Genomic DNA, 11507 nt, shown 5'->3' on the forward strand with positions numbered 1-11507 from the left:
ACTGTATGTGACAGAAACCAGATATGGCTAATTTAAGAGAATAATTTATTGGGAAGATATTGAAAGCTTCCATATTTGAAGGGAGGGCTGCAAAGCAGCAGTCTTGGAAACAGGCAGGATTTGAGGTAGTACTGGAGGGCTAGGAAGCTGGGAAGACAGAAACAGTTTGGTTTGGTGCTGCTCTATCAACATGAGTAAATGCCATCTGTTATTTCTAACCTCACATTACTGGATCAAGATTCAAGTCACAGGGTAGAGCATTTGTCTAGCCAAACTTCATGCAGGCACTAACTTCCTGGCTGTCCCTTTATAGAAAGAGGAATGGTTTTTGACTTCCAGAATGGAAGGCAGTCGCCTGGATTTATCACCCTTCCAAAAGGACACATGAGTGGAGATAAGAAATTTCTCAGAACAAGTTCAGGGAGCTATTAAAAAGCAGAATTTTGATGCTCAGGTCAAAAAAAAAATTGATAAATGGCTATTACATTGATGAGCTATGAAATTTACATTATATTCTTACTTACAGTGTTTGGAAATGAACAGTGCTATTGTGCAAGTAAAACCGATAGCACTTTTTTGTGTAATTGTATGTATGCTTATTTGTAGTTAAAGAATGCTATCTAAATATCATATATATCGCCAGTTACCTTATTTATATAAGAGTAAAGTCTATAAGCACTACTGCAAACCAGGGCTAGCAACTGTGTTCATTTCTAGTCACAGAGAGTGTAGGAGCTGAATAACAGCCCTGGAAAGATGTCCATGTCCTGATCTCTCAAACCAGTGGATGTTATTTTTCATGAAAACTTGCAGATGTAATTCAGTTAAGGATCTTGAGATAGAAAGTTTATCCTGAATTACTCCATAGGCCTGATGCAATCTCTAGGGCTCTTATAAGAGGGAAACAAGAAAATCAAAGGTAGAAGGAAAAGATGAGATGATAGAAGCAAAGATTGGAGTGATGCGCTTTGAGGATGGAGGAAGGCGACCATGAGCAGAGGAATGCAGATAGTCTCTAGAAGCTGGAAAAGGAAAACGATTCTCCCCTAGAGTCTTCAGAAAAAATGCCAGTCTGCTAACATTGTGATTTTAACTCAGTTAAAGTGATTTCAGACTTCTGATCTCCAAAACTACAAGATAATAAATTCATGTTGCTTTAAGCTACCAAGTGTATAGTAATTACTGCAGCCATAGGAAACTAACATAGACAGCTTAGCTACCTCTTGGGAGCACACTATTTGTAGCAGGTGTCATGAGAGCTCTTACTATAGAAGAAACACAGAAAGGTATATTTACTTCTAGAAAGGATAACTCAAAGCAGACTGTTAGCAATGTGTTGGTAAGAACAGGAAATTGGAAAATAATGGTTAGACAGGGTTCCTATCCATTTCTCTGGTTACATCAAAATAGTGGCATTCCTCTTAGACCACAGCATGGACAAACAGGTAAAATCCCATTAAAATGAAGTATACAGCCCTGGCTGGGTAGCTCAGTTGGTTAGAGCATCATCCTGATACACCAAGGTTGCGGGTTTGATCCCCGGTCAGGACACACACAAGAACCAATTGATGAATGCATAAATAAGTGGAACAACAAATTGATGCTTCTCCCTCTCTAAATCAATAAATTCTAAAAAATTGCTTAAAAAATGTGGTTGTGACAGAAGAAAGAACTCAAAGGGCAATGTGAATGGTAAGTATGAAAAACATACAAGTTTCTTCTGTGTTAACAAAGCATTCTCATTCATTCTCATGGCTTTAAGTACCCTTTAAATGGTGATCCCAGATCTGTATCTTTCGGCTTTGACCTCTCAGTTGGTTTTGATACTTGTGTGTACAAAATCTTGCTAGACAAATGCACTTGAAATTTTCCTTGTACCACAGACTTAACAGCTCCAAATTAAACTCATCACTCTGCCCTTTCCCTCCATTCAAATTTATTCTTTTTACTATATTATACTATACTATACTATACTATACTATACTATACTATACTATACTATACTATATACTATTACTGCCATCCACCAAGTCACCAATCCCAGAATCCTTCCAGTTATCCTAGACTTCTGTACTCACCAGTGATGTCTAAGCCATCACTAAACACTGTTGACTTCTCTTACCATGTGAGCTGATCTTGGATCATTCCTATATTTCCATTTCTATTATAGGTCCCCTTCCAGCCTTGTCATCTCCCCCCTGGGTTATTACCCTCCTATCTTATTTCCTTTCCCCTAGCCTTACCTTCTCTTCATTGCAGCAAGAATGGTCTCTAAACTTACACTCTGAGCATGTTAATCCAGTGCTTTACCTACAGCTTAGCTCCTTAAAAGGACATACAGGGCTCTCGAAAACATGTTTTTATCTCTTAGTTGACAATACTATATTGTATAATTGATATGTGCTAAGAGAGTAAAAGTTACATGTTCTCACCAAAATAAAAAGGAAAAAAGATAGATATGTGAGGTGATGAATGTATATATATGTATCAAATTATCATGTTTTACACTTTAAATATTTTAAAATTTTATTTGTCAATTATACCTCAATAAAGCTGAAAAAGGGAGTCCTGCTTTAAGGATTTTAATTGAGCAAGACACCTTACCCTTTCAAGAAAATGCTTACAATTATATAGTATTCTAATTTCTCCAGAGACATAAATGTTCTTGACAGACTACATTAAGTAAAACTGTTTAAAAACAAATAATAGGATTAGAATCTGACCTTTAATTTTACATGCAATATATCCAGCCACCTGAAAGAATAATTACGTTATTAATCTTAATCATTTTTTTCATTACATTTAATTTGACTGTCATTTCAACTCCAGTTCATATTTCAGTTTTTCATAGAAAGATTGATATGTTCTTGATATGTCTGGAGGAAAATGCCATTTTAAACATAGCACTTGTTAAAGATAATCTAAATTAAAATAATTCATAAAATTGGAATGACCTGAAACCAGCAATGCATATACACATTTGTGTAGAAGTTTATTTTGTTTTTACTGTTGTGTTCAGCAGGTTTAAAAGAAAGACATCTTCCTGTATTGGTGAAAGAATGTGTAATTTAGGTAAAGTCAGCAGTGAATTTCTAGTGGTTGGTGAATAGCTGAATAAATTATACAAAAATAATCCTGTGAACAAGCCATATTCTCTAAGAATTAGGGGTTTTTGGGTACAAATTTGTCATAATATATAATTTATATAATTTGGTCATTTCCCATGTGGCCTGATTTGAGCTGGTACCAAGCTTTTGGGTAACATTTTCTCACTGTTCAAATTTAGACTATGACTACGCCACAATGTTCATAATTAATTTTTCTTCGGAAGTTTCTATATTTTCTAAGCACAGTTGAGAAAAAGGAAGCTCAGAAAAAATAAGTGATTTGCATCAGGCCACATATCTAACATATATTATGTTCAAGACTTGAACCCAGATTCTTAGGCTCTAAAGCCCTTTCAAAAGGCTCTGAAGCCTTTCCTCCCAGGCTGCACTGCCTCTACGGAATGGGCAGGTCTTCCTCCACAGCTCTGACTTTAGTCTGTATGCTAGTGGGGCAGGAAAATCAGTAAATCCTGGAGGAAACCTGACCCCAGGAAGAGCGGGGTAGTTATGAAAATTTCTGGGTCTTTGTTTTATTAGGTTGTAGAGATAATATGACTAGAAATCAGATACTCTTATTTTCACATCTGTCAGCAGCCAAATATGAATCCTGGGAATTCTGGGTATAGGTGTGCAATTGTCAGGACTCCAGGGTGGTGTGGAGCAGCGTAGCTACCCCTGGCAGTGTCACATCAGGTGCAGTACAGAAGAAGTAAGGCAATCTAGGCCTGAAGCCAAGCGTAAGCCGCATGAGACCACTAACCACATGATCTATGTATATTTTGTAGCTATATCTCTAACATCTTAAAGAGTGCTGGCACATAGTAGGTACAAAATAAATATTTTTAGGATGAAATAAAAGGATTAATTACTAACCCTGTCTCCCAACTGCGGTTATGGCCCCTTGAACCCTGCGTGGAGGACCAGTCTGTTATTCCTCCAGCATTTCATTTTAGCAAGCATTCTTTGAGAATCTTGTATGTAGAAAGTATTGCCATAGATGCCAAGGTGGTAACATAGAAATGTAAAACTTAATGTTTGCCCTCAAGGAATTTGTAGTCTAGTGAGGGGATGAGAAGAGCAGCTATTATGACACAAGACAACATATCCAGGGTGGGGCAAAAGTAGGTTTACAGTTGCAGCTATGCAAAACGAAGACTTTATTCTTTACTATTATGTATTAATTATTGTATTATTTTCCATATGAACAACTGTAAACCTACTTTTGCCTACGCTACGTATCTGCTAAACCTATAGAAACATTGCTTTGGCAAGAAGGAGCAATTAAATTTAATAGCAATGCCTCCTTCTGAGTGCTAGGATGATAATCTGCATGAAGTAGGTTCCAGATAAATGTTGCTAAGTTTACTGGAAATTTGGTAATTTTCATTTAATTAGTCCTGTGATAACTTTTCCCTGTGGGGAAAAAAAATCTGCTTAAAAAGGCAAATGAAATAAAGTGCATTACACTTTTTAAAAACATTTTCTAAATTAATTTTAGAGAGAGAGAAAGGGAGAGGGGGAGAGAGGGAGAAACATCACATCAATTGCAGTCTCCTGCACACACCCCCTCCAGGGATCCAGCCTGCAACCTGGGCATGTGCCCTGACCTGACCGGGGATGGGCAACTTTGGGTACATGGGACAATGCCCAACCAACTGAGCCACACCAGCCAAGGCAAAGGGCATTACACTTTTAAAGAGTATTCCATCCCTTTTATGATGCTTTCCTGACCCTTTGACTATTTTGTTGTGGAATTCTAAGCACCTGTTCCAATTAAGCCTGGAACTGGCAGCATAAATTTAGATTCTTTGCAAGTCTTAAATTAAAATAAAGCCTCCTGACATTTTAGCCAATTCCTTTCCTTTTTATTTTCTTTTTTTCTGATTGATAACATCCAAGTTAAGAATAATGAGATGATTACAAAAGCTACCACAGAATTTAGACTCTGACACTGTTCTTGGGTTAGCTTTCCAATGTCTTACGGGTGCTTAGCAAGAGATTCCAGGTAGAAGTTTTATTTCACAATATAACTCCTTTGGTTTTGCTTAGAAGTGCAGTGCCCAACTCTTTCATGACCTCTGGGAAAAAGAGGGTCAAGGTTTAGAGGTGCAAAGGTGCTGTCTCTCTTACATACACACACTCAGCAGGGTGTAGGAAAGCCACAAGCTCAGTGCCATTGAGCAAGATGCATTCAGCATTGTAGCTAACAATGGGCAGCCGCTGACATGTTTTAGTCCAGAACGAGGGACAGTATAAATAATTCAGATGTCACTGAAGGCAGTAACAGAAGAAGAAATCAAATTTTTTAGAAGGGAGCATTCTTTAGGGCTTGTCTTCATTTAAATAAAGTCCTGCAAAAGATTTGATTTGTTTGCTCTTTAAATCAGTAACAAAAACATGCAGGCAATGGAGAGTTAGAAGGGTACAATGAAGAAAAGGGGGGGCTTTTGAGGACCTTTTCACTTCTGACACGATCCTGATAGGACTGAAACAAAATATCCACCAGAGGGAAACCCATTTCTGACAAAAAATACCACCTGGGCTGAGTTAGCTCAAGGAAAACTGAGTGCGTTTGGTCATTATAACAATGAGTTTAAGTCATTTTGACAGAAAATTTTTCTTTTCTTTTTTTCTTTTTCTGGGGGGAGCTGAGAGCTTATGAAAGATTAAATGTGTTGTGTATAAAACAAAGTTATGTTCAAGACCTATTACAGTCCTCTAAGATAAAGAGGTCTTTTTCTTTCTTTTTCTTTTTTTACATATAATTATGTCACATGTTAATGGTTTTTTGTCTGGCATTGAGATCTGTCCTTTTGTGATAGCTCAAACATTATTGCTTTTGACTTAGGACGCTTGCAAGTGAGTTAGAACTTACCAAAGGCCTGTTTTTTAAATGATCTCAGTGAGGAAACTTCCTGGACAAGTGACAACATGAGGAAACAGTTGTACCCTTGTCCACATAATATTATCCAGAATTAACTTATCAGACTGGCCTTTAACTTAAATAAAGGCACTTGTTTGGTACTTGGATTTTCATGATCCTGCTTGGTAATGTAACCTTTAGATTTAGTGACAAGGACTCTGTTCCAAGGGATTACCAGATGTAGTCACAAAAGCATGTTAAGCCCATTATTTCTCTTACTAAGCACAAACAGTAAAGTTCTCACTGTTTTTCAGGTGCTCTGAGGATGTCCACAGAGAGGCAATGTTTTTTTTGGCTGCCGTTGAGATCATATTTTGCTTGTTTATTTTGACACTTTTCAACAAGGCAAAGAAGAGTGATTTTAGGGCAGAGGTAGCCATATGGTACTCCTTTTCAAAACGCCTTCTGATATTAAAAGGATGTGCCCTAATCGTTGTGTGAAAGTTGTCCAATCCTAAATTGAAATCATCTCAGTGATGGTAAGGTCCAACATACCCAACCTTCGTCTGCGTGCAAATAACAGCCATGTTCTATATCCTTCCATATCTGGAAAAACAATGTCTCCTAATTTTTGCTCAACTTCCTGCATCCTTTATCATAAAATAATGTCATTATGTACTTTGTTTCTTGAGCTGAAACCACAGAGGAATTTTTTATTCTTCTTCCTTCTTAACTTCATACATCTAATATGAGCATGATTTTTGACCTCAGATATGCTTATGAAATCCCCTCTCCAATCTGCCACTGCTAAGGTCAGGATCTCATTTTCTAGATTATTTTAAGAGCTCCTACATTTGTCATATATCTTCTTTTACAATCTGACCCCAACAAATACCACCAGTGCCCATTACATATGACCATACTCTAAGTTACACAAAACTTACCACCATTCGCGGGAAACACTGCCCTCTTTCAAAATTTCCTGCATTCCATTGATCTATAAGCCCCTTTTGTTTCTCTTGTGATCACCAAGACCATTTTTAATTCCATGAACATATATTGAGAACTTAGTACATGAAGAAATAGTGTTTTAAATCTTGGAGACGATGAAACCTGGAGGTTGGAATGCCTGTTAGGAAACCATGGTTCTGGCCCACATTGGGAAGATAAGGGTTGTCGTGTTGGAGGGTCGAACAAAAGGGATGGGTGACTGGGATATGAAAGTGCAACTCAACCATTTGTACATGTTTATTACAAAGGGAAGTTGAAGTATGAGCACAGTTCATACTAAGTTCTGAGTTTTTGGATTCTGCTGCAAGGTGGACAGTGCTGTCACTGACCAAGACTGAAAATGCAGGGAGGAGGCCGGCCTCAGTGGGAGAAGATCACTTTTGACTATCCTCTGTTTTAAGGTAGGTTAGGCCACCACTGCCACAGCCGTGAGGAAAATTGTCCCCAGTGGGGCTGCTCTGCAAAGTAACCAAGGAAATCTGAACAATGCTTGCCATTACTAGCTAAATGAGTAATTTTAGGCAAATTTATCTTTATCCATTTCTTCAAATTAAATGGTCTCTGTGATTCTGTACCTTTCAAAAACTTTGATTTGGTCTGAGGTTTGCTAGCTAGGTCAGGCTCTACATACACATTTTCTTCAAAAATGCATTCCAATAAACACTTATAAGAACCTAAACTGATTTTTAACCAAACTTTCATCTTGAGTCCCCACTGCAACAGTTGACAATCATTGCATAACATGATAGAATTGTACTGGCATATAGTTTGCAGTCCATATGCTATTTAATAGATATTTCACTGAAAAAATAACTTTATTGCTTTAACATTGCATTAACAAACCGTTGAATAAAATAGCTATTAAATTTCACTTCATTAACAGAAAAAGAGAAAATCGATAGAGTGATTCTATCTCACCCCTCCCTCTCCTAGTTAGTGAGCATGTGAACAGTTACTACCAGCAGCAACAAAAGGTTTTCTAGTATGTTGTTAATAACTATTTTAGAAACGGAAATTATCCCAGAGCCTTAAATTCCTTAATTTGGATATGCTATTTTCTCTTTGTTTTATAATCTCCTGAGGCACAAAGTGCTTACATGGAAATATTTATCTAAGTTTTTTTAAGCTTCAATAGCCAAATTGTCTGCTAGGATCACCACATGTAATTGATGGAACCATTAACGTAAGTGCTGTTTTCCTACATTGGTGCATGATTTATTTTGCAATGCAAACAATTTTATTAGTTGTTTTTGATTTCATAAAAGTGTCTTTATTAATTTGAAAACACAGACAGCTATAAGTTCTACTTTTTAATCTATAAATAGCTTAATGTGCCCCATCAAAGCAAACAAACATTCAAAACAAACAAACAAAAAATCCAAAATTTAAAGTATAAATCAGATATGCCTCGAATACTTCATTGCAATGTGCTCCATTTTCTACAAGTTTATTTTTATACATTTCTACTTAGGTTCTTTTTCATACATGTTCAATTCAGTCTGAGGCCCTTTTTACAATACCTGATCCTCTTATACCAGGATGCCATTGAAAGCACTGGGTGACTCTGCGCACTACCTACTAGTCCTTGTTTTGCCTTAGGAGATGATTTCCCTTCCCTCCAGTCCGGGTTGTTACTTGGGTTGCTGCCAAGAGACCTTCGCTCTAGCGTCTTCCTATTGCCCTCCTACTGCAGGTCTGTTCTTTCACATGAGGAAGGTCATGTGTGTGTCTCCACTGTGGTTCTCGCTCTGCTCACCTCTCTGTACTCCAGTAGCTCTTCTTGGGTTAGCATATTACAACTGTGTTCCCTGTCTACTGATAGTAGTGAATGGCAAGTTAGTAGTTTACTTGGTTTTTCTGATACCCAACAACGGAAATTACATGAAATGACGGGAATTTTTATTATCAAATTTATTTTACATATGTAATATATATATAAATTTCTATATATATATAAAATTTAATTAACACCATGAATGTGAAGCTAAGATTTGGTAAATGCATCTGACAAGGTTCCTTCTCTGACATCAGATCCTCAGCACTTTCAAAGTCTTTTTTCTGATTGCATATGTAAAGATACAAAGGAATATCAGTAGGACACAGGACCTAGGACAATCGGTGCGAAGGCTGACGCTCTAACCACTGAGCAATGCCTGCCAGGGCTCATTTTTTAATTTGAAAAAAACATTTTTGTGCCTACAGGATAGCTTTTTTGCCCTCCTAGCCTAGCCCTTCCTCTGAATCTATAGTCCAGTGGTTATTATGGCAAGTTTGGGAAGCTTGACTTCAACTCAGCAAATACTTACCTTCCATTGAATAAGTGGTTCTTAAGATTTTTGCATTAACTAAGATTTTCCTAATTATACATACAGATTGATGGTCAATAGCAAGCTGGCATATCTACGATCATGGGGACCCCACTCCAGATGTACACCCCAAGAAGGGGTCTGGGATCCTGGATTTAATACAGGACGCAGAGGTGCAGCCTCACAGATGCTCACTGTCAAGAGTGCTTTAACCACAGGACACCCTTCTTGACACAAGCAGACGAGAATGTTCTCATGGTCTTAGGACTGTAATGCTGTAAACGCAACTTTAGAAATCACTTGTACTGGCTCCATCAGTATCTAGGCCCTGGATTTGAATCCTCAGGCATCTGCAAGGGGCTGGTGGGTGTCGCTAGTAACTGACTTTAGATTAACTGTTAGGTACAGCCCTGAACAAACTTGTGACACTTTTGACACTTGTTTTTGACCCGTGTTCTTTCCTATTCTCACATTCTTCACTTTCCTCTCAAATATTCAGTTAAAATATTAGGCCACTTCCTGAACAAAGTTTCTTTTCAGGGGCTTGATTCGTACTAAATTACAAATAATAATTAGGAGATGAGAATATTATGCTCTTCTTAGGATTATTTAGGTTTTAATAAGGATTCACAGCATACACCAAAAAAGAGAAGCTTTTGCTATAGTTTCATGGGCACTAGTGGGCTTTTTAACATCTCTAAAATGGCCTCACGAAGCAGTTGCTCGTCCTGTCTTAAGGTCAACTGTGACTAAGAGCAAACTTTCATGGCAGTAAATTATATGGTGAGAAATGCTTACTCTTCTTGTATATCTCAAAAAAGCAATTGTGACAGTTTTTTCCAGAGGGAAAAAATTTATATATTCATGATGGGTCTGAAATGCTTTACTTATTTATATAATGATAAATATTTTATAGCAAAAACAGCATCGATATGTATATATTCAAATATTTTTATGTAAATTATTTTTCACAGTGCATATCTCTTTCTGATTTTAAAAAAGCTCACTTATTATTAATAAGGAGGCTTAGAAAATCAGTTTCTTTTAGTGGGAAGCAGTTCTTTAAAATATTTACCATTTCCAAAATCTATTCACGATTAAAAGCCCCAATGAAACTATAATAACTCTGAACTCAGAGCAAACTTATGCTGATTATTTTTCTACATTAAATCAAATAATCATTCATAATCTATTTATTAAATTACTGCTTTCTAAACATCAGTATACCCATTACCCTTAACCAATTTTTAGCTGTATATGTGTCCCACCTATACATTGGCTTACTCTCTATTTTGTTACTTTTTATTAAAATGGATGTATTTAAAATAACTTTGTCTTACTGTTGTGCATTTAAAATGGTCTCATGCCTTGGCTGGTGTGGCTCATTAAGTTGAGCATCAGCCGGTGCCCTGAAAGGTTGCCAGTCAGGGTGCATGCGCAGGTGGTGGGCTCTGTCCTGGTCAGTGTGTGTGGTCTCTCTCTTTCTCTCTCTCCCTTCTCCTCTCTCTAAAGTCAACGAAAACATTAATTAATTAATTAATTAATCTCACTTGGCAAAATAGAATTGTAAATATAAATATGATTAAAATCAAGTTTTTCTGTTAAAGAATATATATGTAATGCTAAATCTACTTAATTTGCAAAACTGCATACTAAAATTAAATTACTTAATGAGAAAAATGATAATGTTTTTGATTAGTCGCTGATAAGGCCACTTTTGGCTTAGCATAAAGTGAAGATGATATTGCTGAGTTTTACTTTTTAAAGTTTTATGTTAACTAAAGAAGCAAAATTTTCCACATAATCAAAAAGTAAAATAAACAATAACTTATTTAGCATAATTCCCTTAAGGTTTACCCATGGTCTCACAAAAGCCAATTTTTTTGGTGTCTTCCATATCTAAAATACTAAAACTTTACTTTTTGATGAAAACACTTCACCAATAATTTTATTTATTCTGTTCCCAAACATTATTTTCATCATTTTTTTCATAGAAAATTTACTACAATCCTACCAATACTTCAACATCTCTAGCCCTTCTGTTTAAATGTGACACTATATGCAAGCATTCCAAAGCATTTCCATTCGTTCCTTGCCACAATACACGTTAATTATTGAGGCACACTTGAATATCCTTACACTTACTTTCAATATTTTGATAGATCCCTCTTGGTATTCTTGGCACTTCAGAATTACACTTGAGGTCGATTAGTTTAATTT

This window comes from Miniopterus schreibersii (genome assembly GCF_964146895.1).
Source record: "Miniopterus schreibersii genome assembly, chromosome: 10".
Classification (NCBI taxonomy): domain Eukaryota; kingdom Metazoa; phylum Chordata; class Mammalia; order Chiroptera; family Miniopteridae; genus Miniopterus; species Miniopterus schreibersii.